Source organism: Strigops habroptila, chromosome 9, assembly GCF_004027225.2.
Source record: "Strigops habroptila isolate Jane chromosome 9, bStrHab1.2.pri, whole genome shotgun sequence".
Taxonomy (NCBI): Eukaryota; Metazoa; Chordata; class Aves; order Psittaciformes; family Psittacidae; genus Strigops; species Strigops habroptila.
This window is the reverse complement of record NC_044285.2, coordinates 5,804,861-5,829,837: the sequence shown is the minus strand read 5'-3', so window position 1 is coordinate 5,829,837 and position 24,977 is coordinate 5,804,861.

Here is a 24,977-nt window from a genome sequence, read left to right as displayed (position 1 = left end):
TCAAGACTTAGATTTATTTCCATCATTTCAGGACACTCTTTGTAAAGATTAATATATTTTAATACCTCTTGCCTGGGTGCAAGGGGTGACCCTGATTTTTGCAAAATCTCATTTTGCAAAACACATACTGAGTATATTAAGGAACCTGATGAGATACAGCACTGGCGAGAGAAACCTTCAAACATTACTTTTTTTTCCACCATAAAGTGAAAAACTCTACACGATATTGTTGATTAGATACAGCATATTGGTAAAGGTCTTGCTAGCTCTCCTGAGCGTGACTGCTTGACTTCTAAATTCACAGCACTAAAATGTTTTCATTCCCTTTCCCTTCACTCCCCACTTTATCCTTAAGCATTTTCACCTTAATCCAGAAGTTTTCAAATGCCCTGACAAACCAGCTAAATGTAAAGAAATAGCTGCTTCTCTTAGCTTTTTTTCCTGTCAATCATTTTAAACCCAGTGGAATGTGTGATGAGGATGACTCAGTTTGTAGAAAAGCAGCAACTTAGCAGTTGGCTAATGTTTTGTGAGCTGCTCGACTTAAACAGATGGAATACTTGTATTTCATATCTCAGCCCCATCCCTGATTATGGTTTTTCAGTAGTCCTGGGTACTAACTACCTCGGCATGGGAAGAGATTGGTGGCAGTCTGGTGTTCACAGCTTACTTGTGATTCTGCAAGGTTTTCTTATTATACTCAATAGTTCTGTCAGACAGGTGTTGGAGGGATGCAGTTATGCTTTGGGGAATAGCAGGTAAATTTATGCATCTTTAAAGAACTGGCAGATTTAGCTGCCTACATATGATTTAAGGGCCTGATCCCAAACCCATTAAACTTAATGGGAGTTTTTCATTGACTTAGTTGGCTTTGGATTAGCTCCTAAGTGAATTTCCAGTAGAAGGTAAAATCCCAGCCAACAAAGCTGTCGATTTCTTGGCACACTCATCTCCTTTTAGTGAGCAGTGGCATAGCCAAACCTTGCAGAGCTGCCCAGTGGAATTATTCTGCAAACACAACCTTTACCTGCAGACACTTCTACCCATCACCTGGAACACACAGCATATTTGATGAAAGCTTGAAGGAACAAATAAATATGTTACAGGATTTTCTGCATAGAAATTTTGTTAAAAATGGAAAAGAAATGTAGGCTTTATTTAAATAAATTAGCCTCTGTTGCCTTAAAATAGAGAGTTGCTGCACCACGTTGGACCTAAGGGCCATGTAACCCAATATGGGATATGGATTTGGCTAGAGCAGATATCTTGGGAACAATACAAGGATATTCTTCTAAAATACTTTGCTGTTTTTCAGTGACCTGTGGCTCAGAAACTCCCTGAACAAGAGATCTCTATGCATTGAATAGCCCTCAATGTGTTTTTCTTCCACGAATATTTCCATAGATTGTTTTTGAAAGTATTCAACCACCCCTAAATATTGTTGCAAGGAATTTTACATATTGCTTTTGTGCTAGAGGTCTTGCTTGTTTTGAATATACCCCTTGCTAGTTTCGTTTGATGACTTTTAAATCTTAGATTATTAGAGACAGTGAACACTCATTATCTATTAGCCATTACCAGGGCAGCCAGAATGTTAAAGACCTATATCTGACCTCCACCTCCCCCTCTTCGGTTGTTCTTTTTCAAGATAAACAGTCTTGATCTATTTAGCTTAACTCAGAAACTATAACGTAACTTTCCCTAACCTCAAATAATTATAGACCTGAAATAAAATTCTGTGGTCAGCTTGGATTTAATCAATACATTAGGCTTGCTGGACCTGATGATATTTGCTCTGACTTTTCTTCTTTTAATACCAAAATTAGTCTGACTCAGCATCCCTCATGAGATATTGCAGGAGAAAATGACGGAGGGGGAATCTCTATTGTGAGCATTCTTGCCATTGCATTAGTTAATAATCAGGGACATATTAGTATTCTTGAAGTTCCTATAGTCTCTATGCTTCATACAGAGCTGTAAAATAAAACAACCATAGCCATTAATATGCTAATGTTATATGCTATGACCATGTTGCTCTGTCTCTGGAGTATCTCCACTGTCTTCCTATCTCTTTCCACATCACATTAACACTCCCTGGGTGAAATCCTGACCCTGTTGAAGTCAATGGCAAAACTCCCATTGACTTCACCAGAGTCAGGATTACCTCCTCCGAGGAGTTTTATGGCTATGCTCCTGACTACTTCTCTGTTTTTACATCTTGGTGTATCCCCTACTTTCTCTCCCTTTTTTCCTGATAAATGCTCACCCTCATAATCTCATTTATTTTTGGTCTTGCATGTCTAATTCTGCCCCGTCTGCCAGCATGGAAATGTCTTCCTCTACCCTGCCTGCCCGTTGACTCCCCCCTCCTGCTATCAGATCCTGCTTAAATTTTGTACAACTAATCTCTCACTGCTAGCCACTGCTAGACATTCTCCTCTCCTTTCCCTACATCTGATCATGATATAGGCTATACTAAAACTGTGAGAATAGGTGAAAATTGCCTGCCTGCCTCCCCAGATGACTTCAGACAAGGTTTTCACATGCAAGACATCTATAGTTAGGGAAATACTTCCCAGGCATTTTCTCCCTCTCATTTTTCCACCTTGTATTCAGTCCTTGCATTAGGTAGATCTGCAATATTAATTCCTCACAGTCCAGTCTCATATTTTTAATTTAATTTTATTAGAGTTATGCACAGTTATAGAAAAAAATAAATTACCCTAAAATTAGCATGCTGACTAGGCTAAGGAGTATTTCGAGATGAACAGAGAATAATGCTTTATAGATAATTTATCATGCAGGCAAGAAGAAAGAGTTTGCCTGACTCAGGACTTCAGACTCGCCACGAATATATAGTGCAATCAGTGAAGAATTTGCATGATCAAGCACTAACCAGAGAAAAGTCACAATACAGAGTTCATTTAAATCAATAGAAAGTGTCTGATTGTCTTGGATAGAGGCCTAAGTAAGGATCTCAGGATTTGACCCATTGCATCACATTGCACAGAAGCCTTGAAATGTGTTGTGGGTTAGGGTTTTTTTGTTAAATTTAAGTACATATGCTAAGCAGCTTTATACTGTTGACTTTGAATAGTTTTGAGTCTAAGCTGAAAGATCCCAGAAACTATTAATACCCTCCAGAGAAATATCAGCCTGCAATAGTGAGTATGGATCCCTCTTGTTGACCTAGTTTATATCTACAGAATCAACCTACACAATTCTTTTCACCAGCTGCTCTGTGGCTTAGGGAGATGGGGTGTTAATTAATGAGACATTTGTTGAAATTTATAAGGGCTTTTCCTATCCAGGTTAGACATAAATTACGAAGGCTCTGGCAAAGTGGGCAGAATATTGTTGACTGTAACTGTTCTGCTTATTTTAGCCAGTACTGGAGAAAATAGGTCTTCAAAGAACAATTTACGTGCAGGAGCAAGCTTGACGGAAAAAAGAGAAGAACATTTAAAACAATTAAAATTGCAGGATGAAGTGATTTGTTTTTCCTTTTCACTGTACGATTACTTTCTGAAATTTCTTTTTTCAGTAGTGCCTTTTAGTCCCTGACCTGCTAGGTAAAGCATAATTGTATGCTTATGAGATTGTGATCCCTTCAAAATGGGTACGATGTTACACAAAATTCAGTATTATCTGCTGCCTGGATTCCACAGAGATAAATACACTGGAAATGCACACACAGAGAGAAAAATTAGATAGATTTGCTTTGATTATGTTTTGTCTTCTTTTTAATGTTAATTTCTCACAAATATTCCAGCATGGGAATTTAGTGGCAGACGTGTTTGTAGAAATAGCTATTTTTAAGTGAGTGTTGGAGAACAGTCGTTTTCTTAACAATGAAAAGCAAATTTCCATTTCTGAATCACAAGCATTGTCATTGTCATTGTCAAGCTAATTCAAAGCCTGACATTCTATCAGTCAGGAAAAGAAACATGTAACATACATTTAATTAATATGTCCCTCTGAGGATTTGAACACACACAAGACTCTATGATAGCCGTTCATTTAGGAGCTTTTCAGTTCAAGCAGTAGATCCAGATCTGGAGGTCTCTTTTCCCATTCACCCTCAACCCTTTTAATTTCTTATGACATGTGCCAGACTATAAGCCATTGGGCAGACATTTTGCAATGAAACCTATTTTCATCAGAAAATGCTGATTCACCAGGAGCAAAATGTTACGTGAAAACACATTGCTTTTGATGAGCTTCTAAGAAAACACAAGTAGGCTTTCCATTCAGCTTACTTGATAACTCTTCTTAGGAGCTGCTTGAGGACCTGCAAATGCTGAACTTTCTGGACTTGCAATCTCATTATTTGCAAGTTCCAGCCCCCAGCTATCCCCCACCAAGGAAACAGCAATGGCTGAAAATCTTCATTCATGATTCAGATCCTCAAATACCTAGAAATCTTAGAAACAGGCCTACTAATTTGGTGCATTGGCTTCTGAGTTCAATTTTATTATGAAAACTTGCTTTTATTCCCAGTTTTTGTAGAAAAATTTGTTTAATTCTGAAAGTAAAAAGAAAAAAAACCTCCCACAGTTACTTTCTTCTTATGTGTTCTCCAGAATTTCTAGCAAAATCACAGCTGCTTGATTCATAACAATTTTGTTCATGAGCACCAAACACAGTTGCCTCACAAACCATTCTCAGGATGACAATCTGAATTATCGATTCGAAACACCAAGAGCTGCTACAAGCTGAAAGAAAAGGATTAAATCCATCAAAAATACCTTCCTCAATCACTACTATGGCAAATTCAGGCAGGAGCAGCTTGCTTTCATGGTTACTAGACCATTAACAATAAAAAAAAAAAGCACAAGTCTATGTCCTGAAGACACTGGTTTAGTCTTGGTGAAGACATTTCATGAGCTACTGAAAATCCTATTTTCCTGAGAGACCGTAGGGTTATTATAGGCTCAGAAATCAAAATCTGTGCTCAAACCACTCAGATCATCCTTTGCTCTTTCCTTAGCACGGTTCCTCACCCTGGGAGTGCATTTCCCTGTTAGCCATGTGGGCTCCTTGCTAGTCCTCTGACTGCTCAAATGCAGTGATCTGCAGAACAATCAAAGAAGTCATTTCACATTCCTTGTCAGGCATTGGGCCTCCTGATCTCTTATCAATTATCTGTCACAAGAAGAGGGTGTTATTCTTCATTAACACATTGCAGTGTGGTAATTAACAACCAGATAGCACAGGGCTTGAAAAGTGGCCTCTCTTGACCACTTGTTCAATAAATATTGACATAAGCACCAGTAAAAGTATGTCATATGGATCTTCGCTAAAAGCAACAAGCAAGAAAAGAGGGGAAAGGCGAACAAAGTATATCATGACTTGTTTTTTGAAGAAACCTCTATCAGGTTTTAGCAGCAAATGGAACCAATTTGGGCATTATTCAAGCCCAGGTTGCCTTATTTCTTGTTCCTCTCCGGACTAAAGATGTGCCCCCCTCCCGCTACTTTTGGGTGGGGGGCAGAAAGGGGAGGTTACTTTCCTGTTGAAATAAGCCAGCAAGAACTTTGTCAAGGAATGAACTCTTATTGTAACCCACACCTCATTTGTCACCCTGATGGGCTGAGGAAAAGTGACATTTACAAACTGAGAATGAAAGTACATCCATTTCACCAGTCTGACACCCTGATATAATAACTATTTACCTTGAGAAAGAGGGACTGAGATTTCCGATTCTTGTGAATCTTCTCACTTTGGCACTTATTTTCTCACTCTGTCAAACAGCCCCAGATTAATGGAACAATTTGTTCAACAAATCATATTAGCAGAAAGCGCACAGGGTAAAGAGAAGGAGGCGGGGGAGCAGGAAATTTTTACTCATTCATAGCAGTGGTATCTCTGCAAATAAAAATGTAGTTATGCCTGACATTTACAGAGGTACAATGTGAAAGGGAAAAAGTGTAATGACTTTGGGCAGTTGAGAGATCACTTTGCAAGAACAGTAGTGCTCAAAAGGGAATAAGATAAAGTTACACATAACATCTAGATTGAGCTTCTTTCTGGAACATATTTGTCAAACACAGCAGGATCCGTCTGTGTTTAAAAAAGAGTTTTCCATTAAAATTAAGCACCGTGTGCTTTCCTAACTATAAAGGAATGCTCCCTTACAGTCTGCATTTCAGAAATGTTAGGTAAAGAATTAAAGTAAGTTGGAGCCATATGGTGAATGCTGTGAATCCTTCTTGCTGGCTTGATAATGTTCAAGGGACTGATATAAACCCCAACTAAGTCAATGGAGGATTTTCCATTGAATTCACAGGATTCCAAATTGGGCACAGAGCAATCAGAAACCCAAGTCTTTTACATTTACTCCTCATTTACACTGCGTAATACCACTGACAAAGCAAAACAGACAAACAAGGTTTCTTCTGTTTCACTGTACACATATTTAGTTCTTATTCTGGAGGCAAATGAATGGAAGAATGCAACAATGGTTATTCTACCTTTATAGGGACACAAATGTAAGTATAATCAATCCTGAAAAGTCACCTTGGATATATATTTTGGTTAGGAATTGGTAATGAGTTAAGACCATGTTGATGAGTAACTCACTGGGCAGCAAACCATACTTATTCCTCTCAGCTCTTTAACCCAGAGCTCTCTGCAAAACTGTGTGTTGGTATTTATAGTATATACAGAGTAGATTATCCTTAAAAAGTGTTTCTTTTTAAGTCTGCAGTGCCTGTTTCTGCTAGCCATGAAAATATACAGAGCAATGTAGCATCATCCCCCCACACGCACACACTTACAAACATGTTTTAAGAGGACACTCTAAGTTTGCCATCACGTTAATTTATTTCTGTTAGCTTGGTACAGCAGCACCGTACCCTGCATCTTCAATGAAAATTGAAGCTCTCTTGTTCCACATTTCTTTATGCCATGACCTTGGGTGTCAAGGGAAAATATTGTTTGCATCCTTGTGTCGCTTGAGTCCTGCTTCTCTCTTTATAGCTTATTACTTGGCACACTTCAGAGCACCCTATACTGCAATAAGATATGCAGTGTGCAGCTGGCAACACTGGGAATACTTCAGGCTATGGAGATAAGGAAAGCTAAGTCTGTTGTGCAAATAATATTTTGCCCCAAATTCAAGAATTTAAAGGTACCGTTCAAACATTTCTGATGGTAAATTTACTTTCTTAATAAAATTTCTTCTTTTATGGCTTGTTCCATAGCCCAGGGAAGTCATAGATCAGCCCCTCTCCTCATGCAGGATGCTGATTCTCTCAGGACATTTTAGGTACGTTAGTATGCTGAGCAGGATGAATGGGGAGGAACTAGCCTTCTACATGACTAAAACAAAAAAAAAGCTGAAAACTCAAAGTCATTACTTATTAATTCAACTGGTTTTACTTCTGTTAGTGAATAAGATACATGCATAATTTGCTAAAGATCTGAACAAAGGGAATCTGGCACAATTAATGCAGTTAGGATTTAGAGCAGCACAACAGAGAGCAGAATCAATCCTCTTCAAAACACGGTATGGGTAAGGGCATTCACTGGTGACATTTCCTAAGCAAGCACAGCAAATAAGCAGTTGCTGAAGCTAACTTGATTTTAAGTGGCTCAACCTCTTTAACCTATTTCAGTAAATTGAGAGCTTCTGAGAAAACATTGCCCCCTTCCCCTCTCTACCCACACCACACTGAGCAAGACCCACATGTTAGGAAGTTTGCAAAGTCCCTCTTCTGATCCTTCTCCTGCCTTCTCCCCTCACATACCATTTTACTGTTTATTGGTTTTGTAAATTCCTGAAGTTCCCTGCCCTGAGGGCAAAACCACCTACATCCCCTATGGCTTGAACACTGACCAAGGGTGAAAGTATTAGAGACTTCTTGGCTGCTCTTCCTTGGACGTCTCCAACCTAACACAGACGTGAGTAACAACGTAATTAGTTCAGAACAAAAGAGGCTTTGTACACTTTGATGTTTACACCTCACTGATCCTTCTGGATGCATCCCTGTTCCATGGAAAGTAAATTACAGCACAAGGACTCAGTTGCAAGACTTGGCACATGCCGTGGTCAGATGGCAGGTTCTCCTGCCAGTCTGCAACCCCCAAGGTAAACAGAGATCAATCCCAGCCTGGTAGGAGGAGTTTCTGGGGATTTTTTGTTTTCATCCTCTTCTCGCATGTTGATAATGGGGAAAAAAATACCTGGTTTTATATTTTGAGGGTTCAAGAGAGTATTGGATTTTTTTTGGCAAATTTGAAATTTTGTGGATGGACCCTCTGGACAGTATTATTATGTAGCTACTGAAATAAGGTTCTGGTAAGTGTTAGTCTTCCTTAAGACATCATTAAAAGAAGGAAAAAGAAAGGTGCCAAGGTGGCTATATTGCAACTGGAAATAAGCCATAGAAAGGCTAAAACCAAAACAAAAAAAAAGAAACAACAGCCCTTCCTCTCCAGAGAACTGGAAAGGAGAGAAACACATAGCACCGATGGTGGTCTATCCTTGCGATGCATCTCTCTTTGCCAACATAGTAACATTACAGAAGCAAGCGCTCTCATCTTTTCCCAGCTGGGATTCTCCATCTCTCCAGGCCTGTTCACTCCTATTTAATCACAAATGCAAAGATGGGCTAGAGGTGTTTTGACACCTTTTCTAATTTTCCAGGAATGACTAGAGAGCACAAGGACTCTATTACAGAAATGGGCTTCACAGCAGAGGTCAGTTTGAAGGCTGTGTGAAGGGTGATGGATGCTCTAAGGGATGGTCCTGAATGCATTAGAAAAAACAAATAAAAAAAGGAATCTCAAAACCTAAAATCCATGAGGTGTGTGTAGCACTTTCTTCAAGAAGAGTAAATCATGAATTTAAATTTTGACCTCTTTGAATATTTCACATTTTTATTGTCATGGCAACTGGTGTTTTTCCATTAGAAATATCAGCAATTCAAACCCTAATTCCCTTCCTGGCTTATCCGTATCACTGGATTATTTGCCCTAAAAGAACTCCAGTAAATTGTATGTGTTCCCACTGTAACAGTGAGATGAGGCAGTGGAATATCAGGTACTTGGGTATAAATGTCTAACTGGGCACTAGAGTAGCTCTCCAAGTCAGAGATGGATTTTGGCAGGAGCCAAGACTTCTCCACATGCAATCATAGCTATCTGAGCTGGACTTTTTGTATAAGCAATACAGCAGTCCAACTCTTTTTTCTCTGAACCTCAGTGCCAAGGCTGGAGATATATATATATTTAAAAAAAATAATCCTCAAACAAAAAAAACAGGAGAAAAAATAAGGTACTGTCCTATATTAAATCCTATATTAAATCCTATGTTCATAACTGGCTTTTTTTGGGGGGCTTAATCTTCAGGGACTAAAGCTGAAGGAACACCCAAGACCATCAGCAGAAGTTGTACTAATCAGACCTTATTGTGGAATTCTATAATGCAGAGCATATAGGATAAAGACGTCTCTCACACATCACTCTTGAACTTCTGGAGGGGAGCTGTAACTCCAAATAGTAATATTAGTCCCTGTGTCACATGATGGTTTTGGTAACGTGGAACTGCAATGTCCTGAAACCTGAGTTCTGCCCAGAGCTGCAAACCTCCTTGTGTAGGGCCAAGAGAAGAATTTTGTAAACTGAAAAGCAAAACCCTAAAAAATGTATATATTTTGCAGTGAAAAATAAATAATATGAAATATGAGTGACGTTTTGCTTCTTTGGTGACATACTTTATGACTTCTTGTTCATAATAATCCTTTAGATAGTGAGCAAGCAGTTCCCCAAGCATAGGTTTTAACAAAGCCTAATGAAGATTTCTAATGGATACGTGTCTTGCAGTTGGGTTCTCTCTGTGTTTTTTAACGTGAAAATGCTAACAGAAGCTATTTCTCCAGGAAGCTTTTCCTGGTCTAAGGACATTCATAATTCCTCTCTCTTGTGTAAATTATCTGATGCCTAATGGTGACAGACGCGTACACACATACACAGACTGTGATTGCATAAGCCTTGTTTCCCGAGTAAACCATGCTGAAAGAACCCATCAAGAATGCTAATCAGAGTTTGAGACCTTCAAATACTGTATGATGTAACATAGCTACAGCTTTTCATGTAAAGTTGCAAAATATATATACATAGGTCTATATATATAAGTGCATTTAGTTTATAGATATTCATGTATATATTTGTGTATGTGTATATATATCTGCACAGTTTTCCATGTACTAGAAAGTCCCTTCTAAGGCAGCACATTACCAGTTTTGTTGTCTGTGCCACTGAACATGTATTAATTTGATGTGACTCAGCTTGGAGCATGATTCACCCAAATTGTGAAAGGAGCAGAGTGGGTGGATTGTCATTTACCCATAATACAGCCTGGGGTAAATGGGCCCTGGACACCCATGTCGTTAGAAATCCAACATACCTGTGAAACTTTTTTCATTCCTCTGATTAATACAGAGACACTGATAGGAGTTTTATACACTCTGCTCATCAAGCCAATGTATAGAGACTTGCTGAGTTGAGACATAAATATGGCCTAATCATCAAATGTGGATTCAGGTCTCCCCTGCTGAGCAGGTAACAGTCTAAAGTGTTTAAACTGATACCTGCCCAGCATGTGGTATCTTAATCAGCATCACATTCCTGCACTTCCTCCCTCACTTTGGTCTACAGAGACAATGACCTCAGGAAGACAATTTTATTTCAGTGTTCAAATTTGCCTATATGAATATATTTTTAACTCCTGCATTGCCTCACAGATGAGCACTGCAGCCTCTGCTCAAAAGAAAAGGTCACCTGTATGAGAGGAAGTATAAAGAGAGGTCATCGGATGGAAGGCTGAAAACTGAGAACCTTAATGAGCAGTTTAAGAGTTCACAATTTCTTTCAATTTTCATGATTTTAAGGCCAAAATGAGAAGTTGGGCTGGTAGGGAACAGATTTACAAATCACATTCTCTTCCTGCAAACCACAGAGCTGCAGCATGGCTGCGAACAACCATGGATATCTGGGAAGGTCCAAGAAGGAGCAGCACATCCCTGAAGATGCCATCTTCCCATTCCTCTGCCAAGCAGAGATCCAGCACCTGGGGGCTGCCGGAACCTGCATATGCCATCACCCTTCTTTCTGGGCAGCTCCAGCCAGAAGGGAAAACTTGTTTTCCCCATTGCTGCTCAACTCCTCTGGGCACTGACAAGGTGTGTATGGATTTTTAAAGAAGTCAGTGGTTGCTTTTTGAATTTCAACCCTATTTATTGTGATTAGAGATATATTTCCTTTGGAGGTCTGGTGTCATACTGGTGCCTGGCTGAAGGTAGGGACCAAACCCTGAGAAACCCATGGATTTCATGTATGTCTGGACCCTAGTTTTAGGACAGGCTGATAGACTTGGAAGGGGTGTGAAAATTTCAATACTTGAGCCTAGCTGCGCTTGATGATCTTAAAGGTCTTTTCCAACCTATTTGATTCTATGATCTATGATCCTTCCTCCATGCATCTCCTTGGAGGCTCGGGTTTCTCTCCACACTCACTCGCTCCTCTCCAGTTGCTGCATTGCCTGTTCACTGTCCTTCCCATAAACCAGAGCTGGAGATACTGAGAGTCCCTTTCCAGGTAAAAGCAGTACTGCGAGAACAAGGGGAGTCTCCCGAGAGCCTTGGCTTTGTTTCCCACTTTCACCGCCACGGCAGAGCCGGGTGGCAGCCGGAGCAGCAGGAGGGCTTATCTCCAGCTCCCAGCACTTCCCCCGGTGTGCGTGTGGGAGCCGGATTGCCACCAATTTCCAGCTTTGGGGGGAAGAACCGTGGCCGGGCCAACAGGAAGGCTCCCTCGCCATGCGCCCGCACGCCCCAGCCGCGTCCCGCCGGCAGCGGGAGCGCAATCGGGCAGCTGCAGGGATTTCCCGTCGGGAAAGGCTCAGGCCTCTCCATCTCTTCCTGCGAGGCCGGCGGCAGGTCGGCAGCGGCTGCCGGGCCTCAGGAAGCTGTCGACCGTGAGCAAGTGGCGGCGGGCAGGCAGGCAGAGGCAAGGAGGTGACAGTGGCCAAAACCTATTTGTTCGGTGGCCGCCGCACCGACACGCGCTGGCCGGGCTGGAGGAAAACAAAAGGGGGATGTCTGCTTCAAAAAGGCAGGAAATGAAGCAGCATGGGGGACAGAGAGATCTATTGGGACTGGGCTGGGGCTTTTCTCTCTTAACCTATTGTTTCATTATATTAAAAAAAAAAAGAAAAAAGAAAGAGAGAAAAAAATAAAAATAAATTGAACACATCCTGTGACCTCTTATCAAGCCATCGGGAAGAAAAACAAACAGCTCATTCATCTAAAGGCCCAGGGTGTTTTTGATGTGGCTGCTGGACTTGTTAAAGCCATCAGGGCCGCAAAGGGTTCGGAGCATCACCCCTCAATGGCCCCCGCTTGCTCCCTCAATTTTCTTGACTTCTGTGCCAGGCGGGAGCTGTTTGTTTGCGAGGGTTTCTATACACAGCTCTGGGCATTTCCCAGCTGGCCACCGCCCCCCTGGTTCCCCAGGGCCTCTGTTGTCTGTGTGCAGGAAGTCTTTCATTCCCCTCTTATCTGCAAACCAGAAGATTTTGATGGCTGATGTTCCTCCTGCTTCACATTCCCTCCCTTTTTTTGGCCAGACACCTATAATTTTCCACTCCTCTTTTTCCTCCAAACGAGGTGACATTTAAGGAAAACCAATGCCATTACTTCATTTAGCTCTTACCTATGATTTTTTTTTTTTTAAATTATTCTTTAATGGTTGCTGTGCTTGTGAAAAACTGGACTTAGGCTCTAAAGTGCTACAAATCTGACCTAGCAAAACCTCACTGAGCCCTGGTTCACACACACATGCACATAAACTTGTTTACATCATGCCTATGAAAAAGGCATATTCACTTCTTAGATCTTTAGCTAAGCTCTTAGATTTTTAAAGCCAGAAAGGGTCATCAGGTCACCTATGCTAAGCTGCTCTTTAATTCCAGTCGTACTATTTCACCCATTTCCCACTGTAGTGAACATAATAAATCATTTTCAGCTAAATGATATCTTTCAGAAAGGCATCAGCTCCTGATTTGAAGACTTCAAGAGGACCCACCATATCCGCTAGTAGCCTGGGTCATTCAACTTTAACAAAGCACTTAACATATCTTCTGAGTAGAAACTGGTGTTCTATTCTGACAGGTGATGCAATCTCACAGACAGGTCTTTTCCAGCTTCAGAAGAAGGGCACAGTCAAGTGATTAGCTCTACTGAGCACATGTATAAAGGACACGGTAAGGAGTCATATTATCTGATTCAACCAACTTAAAACTAATGGAAGCTCAGTTACCAGAGATACATCCCTCTTTTGTGGTGTACAGTGTGCCTGATGGCTTCCACTGGTCTTGCCTGAAGTCCCTACGATAATGGCCATGCAATGATAAAAGAGAATGGTTCAAGTATTATGGAAATCCCAGGGACTGGAAAGGTCCCTAGTGCATAAATGTGAGAAGTGTGACTTCGGCAACTTGGAGGAAGGGAAGTTGTCCATCTAAAAGGTCTTTCATGGAGAAAGGACAATGTGCTTTTACTACTGTATAACCTCCATGATGAGAGGAAACCCAGGTATTCCCACTAAGATATTTTACTCTCTGCTCTGCTCCAGACAGGCAGTAGGGATGTGAGCTGTGCTGACTTAGTCCAACACCAGAAAATCCCACGCCTACACTGTCTTCATGCCATAGCCAGTCCATTGAGTAATTAAAACATCAGCAGGTGCCTGCAAACAATTAGAGGGTAACTCACAAATGTAGACTTTTTTGGTACTAAGGCTGATTTAAAATTTCCAGCTGAGATAATGATCCCTACAGGAAATGTAAATGAAACTTAGAAATACATAACAGAAAACCAGGCCATAGCATGGGGAAGATTATTTCTTTAGGTGCGTCTTTGCTACGGGTGCTTCATTTTCTAGAAAGAGGGGCATGGTAAAAGTGCAATGATACATCATTGTGAAACACTGTTTGGAAGCTCACTTGACCTTTCAATCTTGGTACTTTCTATATTAATCCCATGCTGCATAAATTATAAGAGGGAAGATAAATATTTAGTTTCTTACTGTTCTGAACAAAGTCCCACAATGTTTTCTTTGCAGGCTGAAGCAATTTGGAGGCAGCCAGGAAGGAGGCAGACAGTCCAGTTGTCTTCCCATGATACTGGTAACACAGACTGCACATCTAATTGCAAAAACAGAGAATAAGGAATGGAACTGCAGGCAGGGTTATTTTTTCAAGTTTTCAGAGACATAAATACAGGATAGTGGAGGAAGAAAGGGAAAAATAAGACTAACGAAGAGGATTTTATTCAATTCATTGATACCATGGTACCTAAATTTGCTCTAGATTTATGGAAAGGCTTTCAGAAGAGCAAAAAGGAGTTAAGCCCCCTCGCTTAAGTTAATATTCAATACAAATCACTCTTAGAGGCTTTGAAAATTTCTCCATCAGGTACTTCAGAAAAGAAAAATAAAAAACCCCTCCAAACCAAAACATGTAACTCAGAATGTTCTATGGTTGTTGGTTTTTTTTTTCCCCTCTCTGATTTGTCAGCCTAAATTAGTACTGTTTGGTATGAAAATTTTGCCCAGAGGATTTAGATATATGTAAGCAATTCTCCTCATTCCTACCACACTGTTGTGTTCAAAAACATTTTAAGAACTTGATAAAATTGCCCAGTAGGTCTAATGGTTAATTTAAACCAATTACCCTGAGTAACATCAGCGCTTTCTTTAATTTATCCTTGACTGTCTTCAGTTAGCTAAATCTGTTTCCTGAAGCTGCCCCTAAGTTCCCATGAAGTTTAGCTCCAGTTTTTGGCTTCAGCGGAAGCAGAAATTGCACAGTGCAGGGACTGTGAGTTAAATCACTATTGCAGATGATTGTAGATCTACTAGGGAAAAGGTCAAGGGTGGGTGTTTGGTATCACTGCTGAAACTGGAAGGACAAGGTAAAGCAGAGAAGTGAGGAAGAAGGGAGACAGCTGACTAAAAGCTAATAGCCTGTTATTTCTAGGAAGTTTGAAAATGACTAACTGCCTCTGTTTTTTACTTATTTTGCTGCCAACCTGAACAGCTTGATGTTATAGACTTCTCAGTTTCCACATTCTAGCAGAATCAATGCACACCAAATAATCATTCAAGTTTTGTATGGACCAGACTTGTTATTTGTAAGGTGTATTCATCTGCTGAGTTTCCTTGCCTCTTAAAACCTCCTAATTTCATTAAAATCACAATATACTGATGTTCCTGAGGGAAAAAGGACCTCCAGAGCTTTTAGAGGGAGTCCTATACAGAGAGCACTGTGGAACTCTTGAAGGCTATCTTATCCCCTCATCGAGTGTTAATGAGATTTGTATTGATTCATTGATGGGAGATTACACTCCTTAGTATCTTTGTCATTAATACTTCTTGGTAAAATGTACGACATGTGGAAGGTCAATATCCCATCCATATCTTTTCTTTTTTTTTTTTTTCTGATTTGGCTCCTAGGAGTTAGAAAAGCGTCTCTGAGATAACAGCCAACTGCAACAGGGGCTGTTAAAGTAGGCCCCAGCTACTAGCAGCCAAAGGAAACCTTCAAACCGATTTTCACACACAGATTAGCTCCACTTCTTCCTATACATACAGTACCAGAATGATAGCAAAAAAAAGTTAGACAAATATTTATACATATGGCTAATGAGAACACCTGGCATAGCAGGCAAACAAGCTAATAGGAAAGAGATGGAATGGGTGCAGATTTCGCGGTGTGTATTGCATCCCAAGCAGCTTGTTTTCTCTACTGACATCTCCTTCAAAGAGCCATTTGTTCCACTGAATGAATGTGCTAGATCTACTGCCCTTTGAAAACAACTGGCTTCCCACTCTACCTCAGGGCAAAAGAAAAAGCCACCCTGCTTTGGAGGAAAGTTCATTAAAAGCTTCAGGTACCAGTGTCCTTGCAGTGTAGCAAGCTGGTGATGGCATTTGGATATAGACAGATGTCCCCTAGGACCTGGGCTGGCACCACCAATTTATCTCATCTTGACCACAAAATAACCATAACCTTATAAAAACTTTCATTTATTACTAGTGACTGGTGAACCTCTGGAGGTTCGCTTGGGACAAATACCAATTCAGCTGCCAAACCTTATCTGAACTATCTGAACCTCTTGTGTCTAAAAAAATTGGGCTGGAAATCTCATCAGATAAGGATTTACTCTGTGATTGACTAGTTATTGCTTCCAGATGGGCTAGAATTACTGACATGGCTGCCCTTTTGCTTGGTATTTGGTGTATCCAATTCTGGCTCAGAATCTAGGCAAAAAGTATTGGCGACCAAAAATGTACATATATTTTATATTGTATAAATTTGAATTGATCTTCATTTTTCTAGTTTATGTCCTCCAGTCTCCATTTCCTAATTGCTCCTGAACTGCAGAGAAATAGGATTTTTTTTCAGCAGACAGTCCTCTGATTCCAGTGCAATCTTTGACACAGGCCTACCTTGTTTTGGTAAGAGTCATAGTCAAAGTAGGTAATCAGGAAGGACAGGAGGATGGTCATACCACCCCATTAGAGAGAATGAAAAGCCAGTACTCATACAGATAACTTGAACTGTCTGCCTGAACTTTGACTCGTTTCTTTTTTCTTACAGAAAGAAGTCACATAAATAAAGTATTCTGTTCAAAAGATGTCCACAACAATTCTATTTCTAAATATTTCCTTTGACTACTTAAATGTCGACAGTGTACTCAGGTTTTTAAGTGTAATGTTACATTCAGTCAAACAAGTCTGTTTTTCTTTTCTTGTCTTTCTCATTTCTTGGTTTGCTGACATTTTTGGAAATGGTCTATTGGTGTTGATTGACAACAGTTCCCACCTCCTTGGCCAGACTTGTTCTGAACAAGCAGAAAACTGAAAATTCCTTTGTCTTACTCTTATGGAATAGAACTAAGGCTACTGTAGCAGTAAACAAGCAACCAAAATCCTCGAGAAAGAGCATATCATTGGTAGGAGGTTAAAAACTGGCACTGATGGTGCAGGGATCCAGAGAGGAGCTGAGATTGTTTGGATGGGTTTTTAGTGTCAAGTCTTTGCTTGGACCATGTTAGGGACTAGCAGAAGCATTAGGGGGATTGGGATAAACAGGCAATAGAAGTTGGTAGGTTTGAAAAAGCAAAGTGTATCTTGCAAATGATCAGCAAAAATGTCCTTACTGTAAATCTGTGATATGTCCACAGGCACCATGTAATTTTGATGGTGCAGCATCTTCATGCAGGGTCACCTAGTGATTAGGAACGGAGGAATTCCCAACTGAGTGCAGGTCAATGGTCCTGCTAGTTCTCTAGCCTGTCTATGACAGTGCCAATTTTGAAAGATGAGCTGCAGAGTATTTTCCCAAGGGAAGCAGTGGAAGTCCCATGTCAGGGGACTTTTACAACCAGACCAGACAAAACACTAGAAAATGTACTGTAGCTGTAGTGAGCAATTCTGCATCAGCAGGGAGATGGGTTGAATGATCTAATATGGCTCTTCCAACTGCAATTCCTGTGAGTCTATGAATCACATTTCTGTGTGGCAGTGCAGACGAGTAAATACAGTGCAGAGCAGCAGCAGCAGCTATCTTGGTATCTCTGTAACAGTAACATGAGTAAATTAGGCAGACAAATTCCAAAAAGGGATACGTTTGACTCTCCAGTTCTAAATCCATCTGTTCAAACTGGCTATAGTACAGTATACTACTGCTAATTCCTAAGTGGTTCGGACTGGATAACAAGATATTTTGTGTCAGGTATGCTACTAGCAAAGAACTAAACCGTTATTATTTCATGTTCTGTTGAACAGAGCTAGTGTTTCCTAAGTCAGCCAGAACATTTTGGATTAATACAAAGGCTGACCCAGCTATCTATAGTCTCTGTGAATTTGAATTTTAACCATATGGAAGGATCTTGCAAAAGTAGGCTATAAAAATGGAAAATATGTCAGTTTAAGATGCAAAGTGTCTTCTGACTGGAAAAGCAAGGGTGGACGGATTGAAACATCTTACTACCAGACAAACGAGCTCAAGCTTCATCCTGGTCCTGTGCCCAGATTATCCAGACATAAATGAATTCATGGACAGTTGGGTGGGTGTTAAAGCTAACCAGATGTCAGACTAACCAAACATTTCTCTTGTGCACCCAACCAAGCTCAGTGGGTCAACAAGGCTTAGAAAGACCTCTAGCCTTGTTGATTGATTTGGGAAAGGGAAGTATCATATGTATCAAACTTCACCTTCAATAGTAATCACTAGAGAACAGAATTACGTGAAACATATTTACATGCTACTTCTATGGAAATAAAGGCCATATACAGAGATGTTACACACTTGACAAGAAGTCCAGCGTTTCACTCCGACGCACTTAACAGAAGAAGTTTCTCTAGTGGCCAGGGAGATACTTCAGGTGTTTTTCATAGATCAACAGGAAAGCAAGTGTTCATGACTTTTCTTGTTCTTTTCATTCTGACTGCAAACTCCTATAACCCCAACCACCAAAGGCTTATTTTTCTCATCCCTGCTCAGTCTCTCTCCTCACAGCCATGATGTTTCCGCGGCTCTTCTTAGCTATCTTCAGTAAGCATTACTCCATTTCCTGGGTTTGTAGAGTGAATTCTCTGCCAATCCTGTGGCAGAAATATTTGATGACTTGTGGTCCCACAAACCCTTGTCTCTCTAACTGCCTTCTGAGAGTGCAAGGAGTCACTGCCCAAGCATCGCTTCTAATGGTGGAGGCCTGGATCAGTAGGGGAATGGATTAGAAAAGAAAACCTCATTAGAGTGCTGAGATTTGTCATTACATTTGAAGTTCTTCTATCTCAAGTGGAAATAGTATGATTTGAGAAGAGTGATTATTACTGTACACTTACCTATCTACACACATCTATCCATGCAAATGTATGCTCACAGCATGTAAAGCACATCCGAATAGAAGGGCTGGACATTTACATGGGACATCATTCGAGGCTGTATACCTACATATATTTAGTGGTTGTTTATTCCAACTACACCATTTAGTTGTCAACAGACCTTCATGAGTACCCTGACTAACTATTCATGAAGATACTGAAGAGTTCAGTTTCATGACATTTAGACCTGTTGATTTATTCATTCTGAATAGTAGCATAATTTCTTTACTATTCTTCCTTCATTTTTCCCTTGTTTAAAAAGTTTCATTCACCTAGTCATAAATAAGTAAATAAAAAAATAAATAAATAACCAGCACCTGGCTTGGGTAACCAATTCCACACCTTTGTGGAGAAGGAAATTGAACTGTTTATAAATAAACCATAAGCCAAAATGTGCTTGCATAAACTATTTGATAAACACTTAGGAAAAGAGCTATTGGGAAAAAATTCTATCTTTGTGTTTTTCACTGCGAAAATGACAACCATTTTTGGGGAGGGGAAATATTTACACCTTTACCTCTACTTTTGGACTGACTCAGTATAAAATCCATTAACAGAAAATTTTGAAATTGGTAACAGATTATTGTTTGAGCTTAATAGTTAAAAAGTTTTTCCACTACTACTAAGAAATGAGTTGGTTGTGTGTACTACTGTTAATGAGGACTGTCTGTCTGTAGCTGTCTTAAGGTTTGACACTTGCTCTGGGCAAATCAACCAAATTCCCTTGGCAGTCAAAGGAAAGAAACAGACTCCTTTCCAGGACTGGCCAGCCCCAGACACCTGCAGTGGGTCATATGAAGAGCCACAGAGAAACGATCTAGACAAGTAGCTTTGACATCTGGCTTTTGGTTGGCTAAAGCTGGATTAGATGAGTACCCCCATAAGGTCCCATCAAACCAGGATAACATTTGTTTCTGATGTTATTTACAGTTGTTACTCAACTATCAAATGACCTATGAACATCAGATGAACTGTATCTGTATAAACCAAGTAATAACAAAATGAAGCATCTTTGCTACAGCTGTAGAACGAATGCCAGCATTTAATAATTAAATGTGTATATTTACATTATATCTGTTTTGTACCTGGATTTACTAGAAAGGAATCTACAATTGCAACAAACAAACAGTTCATACAACTTCAGGGCAAAATAAACTGCAAAGGCTGCAGAATTCAGTAAGGATTTTTATTACCTGTAGGTTTCTGGATTAGTCAAGGCATATGCTGAGAGATTTGTACTACAATATAGCCCCCAAACTTAAATGTTGTGACATTAGCAAGTAGCTTATAATTAAAGAATGTTGCCATTTCACCAGGCTTTCATATATAGGAGAAAGTGCAAATTCTATTCTATGTGAACTTTAGATACATCCAACTTTTTTCTTTGTTCTTTTCTTTAAAGCTTTGCAACAAATGCATCTCCATATGCTTATATTAGTTAATCTAGTATTAAACATATTGGCTGTGCAAAATGTTGGCATGCATTAATAAATGTTTTCATTTTTTTACTCTTTTTTTTTTTTCCCCCTCACTTTAAATTTTTCCTTTGACTACACAAGCAACAGCTGTCTAGCTTCCTGTTCAGTACTGGATCTAATGCCTCCACAGAAATCTAGGTCAAAACACTTGGAATGCATGAATATCAAACAGAGTTTTCAAAACAGCAAATGAATACATCTTTAACTGGTGACATTTTCCTGTAGCATATGGCTGCAAGCTCAGGGGACTGCATGCTTTTTTGATGAATATGTTCCGTCAAAAACTAAGGAATGGCAGTGGGCTTATATCACCTTCTGTTTTGCCTTATGAAATGATAATGCAAACTCATAAATGGATACTACTATCACAAGACTTCTGCCTTTTGTCCAATCCCAAAGTAGCACAAGGCCTAGCGGTTAAGAGCCTAACTCTTTGGTTATGTTAAAGTATAAAAGACAACTGTCAAAGATGCTTTTTTGTAAAGCACTTGCCCATGTCACAGAGGGCATAAGATTACCTGCATTTCCATGCTAGTGGAAAACAGCAACATACGGTACCAGGAAAGAGGTACAGATTAATTCTAAAATTCTGAAAAGACATTAAACCATGCATATAATTTCTGTGAAAGAATGGCATGATATAATGAAGGTAATATTAGTATAGTTGAGCTTGACAGCACAAATACACAGGAAAAGTTGTACATTTTTAATTATAGAAATAAGAGAATAAAAGAATAAACTAAAATTAAAGTGCTGGCATTTCAATAAACCCCATATCAACATTAAAGTGATAGTCCAAAGAAAGCTGCTCTAACAAGCTTGTCTGTTATTCTCTGAGAAGAAAGCATGGGTTTGGCAGCAGCACCAGAGCCTGTTGAATAATTGAACAACTACCAATTCTGACCAGTAGGAAAGAATGGAGCTAGTATTTCTGATCATGTATTCATCTTCTCAAATAGCAGAAAACATTCATGCCTAGTATCTCTTTAGGTTGATGAAACGGGTAGAAAATCATCTAATTAAATACTCTCCAACATTCCATAAGACCTAAGGCTGGAGATGTGTGTCAGTCGGAAGCAGAGAGTAGCTCATTCACTGGACTTGCAGCAAATTGTGCAGGAGTTCATGACTGTAGCCAAGGTCTTTGCAGGTTCTGACCTCCGCTACACGTTGGGATGCACTAGGACAAAAAAATGCTGCATTCAGGTTCTGTTTAAAGCTGTGATTATATGAAACTGCTGTTTTATATGAAAGTCTGATTTTAAACATCTACTAGGGTCACATACAGGTTCTGTGTTGCTGAGTGTGTATCGGCACTTCTTGTGTATTGCGAAGTTTCTTTTCAGTTATGTGGACAAAAACATACCCCTCCCCAGTTTCTGCCATCCTTCATCTCCCGAGCTCCATATTAAAACAACCAATTTCACTGTCCCTCTTTGATATTTCACTTGTCTCAAACCACCTTGCTGGCTCAGCTTGTAGCTCTAGGCAGATATTGGGGAAACAGAGTCTGTGAGGGAAATAATTTCAGAATTCAGTGGATTTTGAATTGTTTTTTAACAAGCCTTGTAAAGAAAAACAGTTTACTAAAAGATGAAAGGATGGTCAAATTAAATGTACACATACAGAATGGCTATCATTAGCCTCCTATGCACTCCTCACAGTTTAGAAGAAACATACCTGTTTTCAAAGCCATTTCAGTTTGCAAAAAAAGTGATTGGTTTAATAAAAAAGAAAAATAAATAGTTTTGTTTCCCCTGCATTTTTCCTACCATTTCTAAATGCAGCTTAGGAAACATGCAGTCTCTTACACCTCCCCACCCCCCCCTTTTGTCTCCCTTGCTGTCTTTTATAGAACTTGTTGTCACTCAGGTGAAACTTCATTACATTTAACCCTAGAAAGGGGGCAGGAAGTGTTTAACCTTCACGCTATGAGCAAATGTATTTCTTATAAATATCATAATATCTACAGTAGGGGTTAACAAATCACATAATTTCGTTTTGAAGATGAAGACATATTTTCTGTGAAATTGACAGAAAAAATACTACAACTTAGTTGTACTTTTTTTAGTTCTAGAATTCCTCTGTTTAAATTAAACAGAAGGATCTGTGTATTTACAGATCTGCCCAGCTATGGGAAAGAGAAATATAGCACAGCTACACAGCTAACTGAGCAGAGACAGTAATTTTGAGCTATGAAAGCAAAGCTCATTTATGTTCTAAGCTTATTTTATTTTTCTTAAATCAACATTAAGAAGGAAAAGTTGAGATATTAATTACCCGTTTACTGCCAATGTAGCGGAAAATGTAATTTATAGACCACTTTCAAAAAAGTGCTTGCTTAATTTAAGAACTCAAATTATTCAAATAACATTTTGAATTTGATTATTCGTATAATTGAAATGTTGGTCTTGTAGCCTGAATTGCTTCTCTGAGTTACAACCTGAGCAACAGTTAACTAAGACCACACTCACTGTGGAGATTATCACAAATGTGAGCAGGAAAGGAAGAGAGACTAAGCCAATGTATAGCATTTACCTGGAGGAATTTATGGGCAAAGCATCAAGGTTTAATTTGAATTTGGGGTTTCCACAGGCTTTTACAGCTCTGTACACACAGAGCTGTTGCCACTCTCTTCATTTTTCTATATGGACTAGGATCGAATTTACTTGTTCCCACAAATTTGCATCTCTGAAAAGAGTGATGTGAAGAAGCCAAATGGTCTATGACTGTGGCTTTGAGCAAGCGCTGAGCAGTGCATTTTGACCAAGGTAGAACTGAATTTATGTTGTGGCCCACCAACTCAGAAATTTGGGAAATGCAGCTGTATAGATGTTGATCTCAAGTTTTCCCAGTCTTTTTCTAAGACCTTACTGAAATCTCTACAGAATCCTGCTACTAAATATATTGTGTGGAAAATCTATACTGAAATCAGAGATCGCACTTCAGAAATTCTTACATCAATAATATGAAAGTTATTCCCATTTTCTGCAATGCCAAGAAAAACAGAGCAGAATCAATACAGCTAAATACAGACTATCTATTTGCTTAGCAAAGATGCGTTTGAATTCAAAGATATCAGCCTGTATCTTTTCAATTTAAAAAATGTTTCCTATCCATAACAACAGGGAGAATGAGATTAAATGGGATGAAAGATAAATGCAAAATTTCATACTTGGCACCTAAAACACTCATTGCAAAAAACCTCCTGAAACACAGAGGCTTTAGTGAAGGCCTACTTTATATTTCAAAAATGGATTAAGATATTTAAATGATCTTGCATCTATAAAGAAAGTTCAGAGTCTCACCTGGCCTAGAGCAAGTTTGATTCCAACACACCTGGATTTTCCTAATAATAGCATCTCAGCTTTTCCAGCATTCAGAAAAGAGGTTCAGACAGATCTAACCCTAATTTAAAATTCTCTACATTAAATGCATGTTAATTATTTTTTTCTTAATATGTAAAGGATATTATAGTCATTTCATATAATAATTAGAAGTAATTTATTATTTTAGCAGGATTTCCATGATTGTCTTCTCCTCTCCACCTAGCTGTTAGTGAAGCCAAGGGATCCTCAGGAAAGACAGAATGGCATGTTTGGGTATATAGCTACAGGAGAAAAACATTAAGGTTTTCTTCCCACCAGAGAAGGAAGCTCAGATACATGACAAATAATCATAATGGGAGATGCATCCGAAAAAGCTTCTTGTTTCTCATGTGTCTAGGTGGAGATGAATAGTACACATTCTTTAACCTGGACAAGCAACATAACTTCTTTTATTGTCTCAAAATGACCAAAACCTTTTTTTTTTTTTTTTTTTGCTGAAAAATGTAAATAAGAAGAATTAATGCCTCAACCTGGAGTATATTTAGAAAGACTGGGATTTTTTTATAAACAAGTAACAATAAAGTATTGTAATAAAAAAGTGCCCCATAACTTTAGCTATAGGTATGTTTGCTTATGTTATGTATGACTAGAAGGTCTCAGGAAAACATATTAGTCCATCTTGAAAACTTCTTTGGCCCTTGATGTTGTTACATATCTAGTAGCATCATGCTATATCAAACAAATCAAAACAGACCCCAAACTGTGGGATTTTCAAAGGAAATGTGATGATTCATGCCTCATTGAGTTTAAATACCTAACTTCATCAGAATCTGAAAATCCTATCCATAATCAGAGACTTAGTGTATAATAAGTTGGAAGGATTTTAAATGACAGACAAGCTTTGAGAATTATGGTTGAAATTAAGTAGAAGCTTTTTTTTTTTTCCCAAATTCTCAATGTCTCCAACAACTACGCTTCGTACTTTGCTGCCGAGAATATGAAACACTTGGACAGCCAATGGCATCATGTTTTCTGTTAGGTTTTTTTTCACACCCTTCTTTCCCAGCTTGTCTTTTCTTGTCTAGTCTTTTCTTTTCTAAACAAGTCTAATTCACTTTTCACATTTCAGCTTCCCCATCCTCCAATCCTTATTATTCTTTCCTTCTAGTCTGCCTGCCTTTCAGCTAGGAAAAAGAAGGGTTAATAAAGCCAT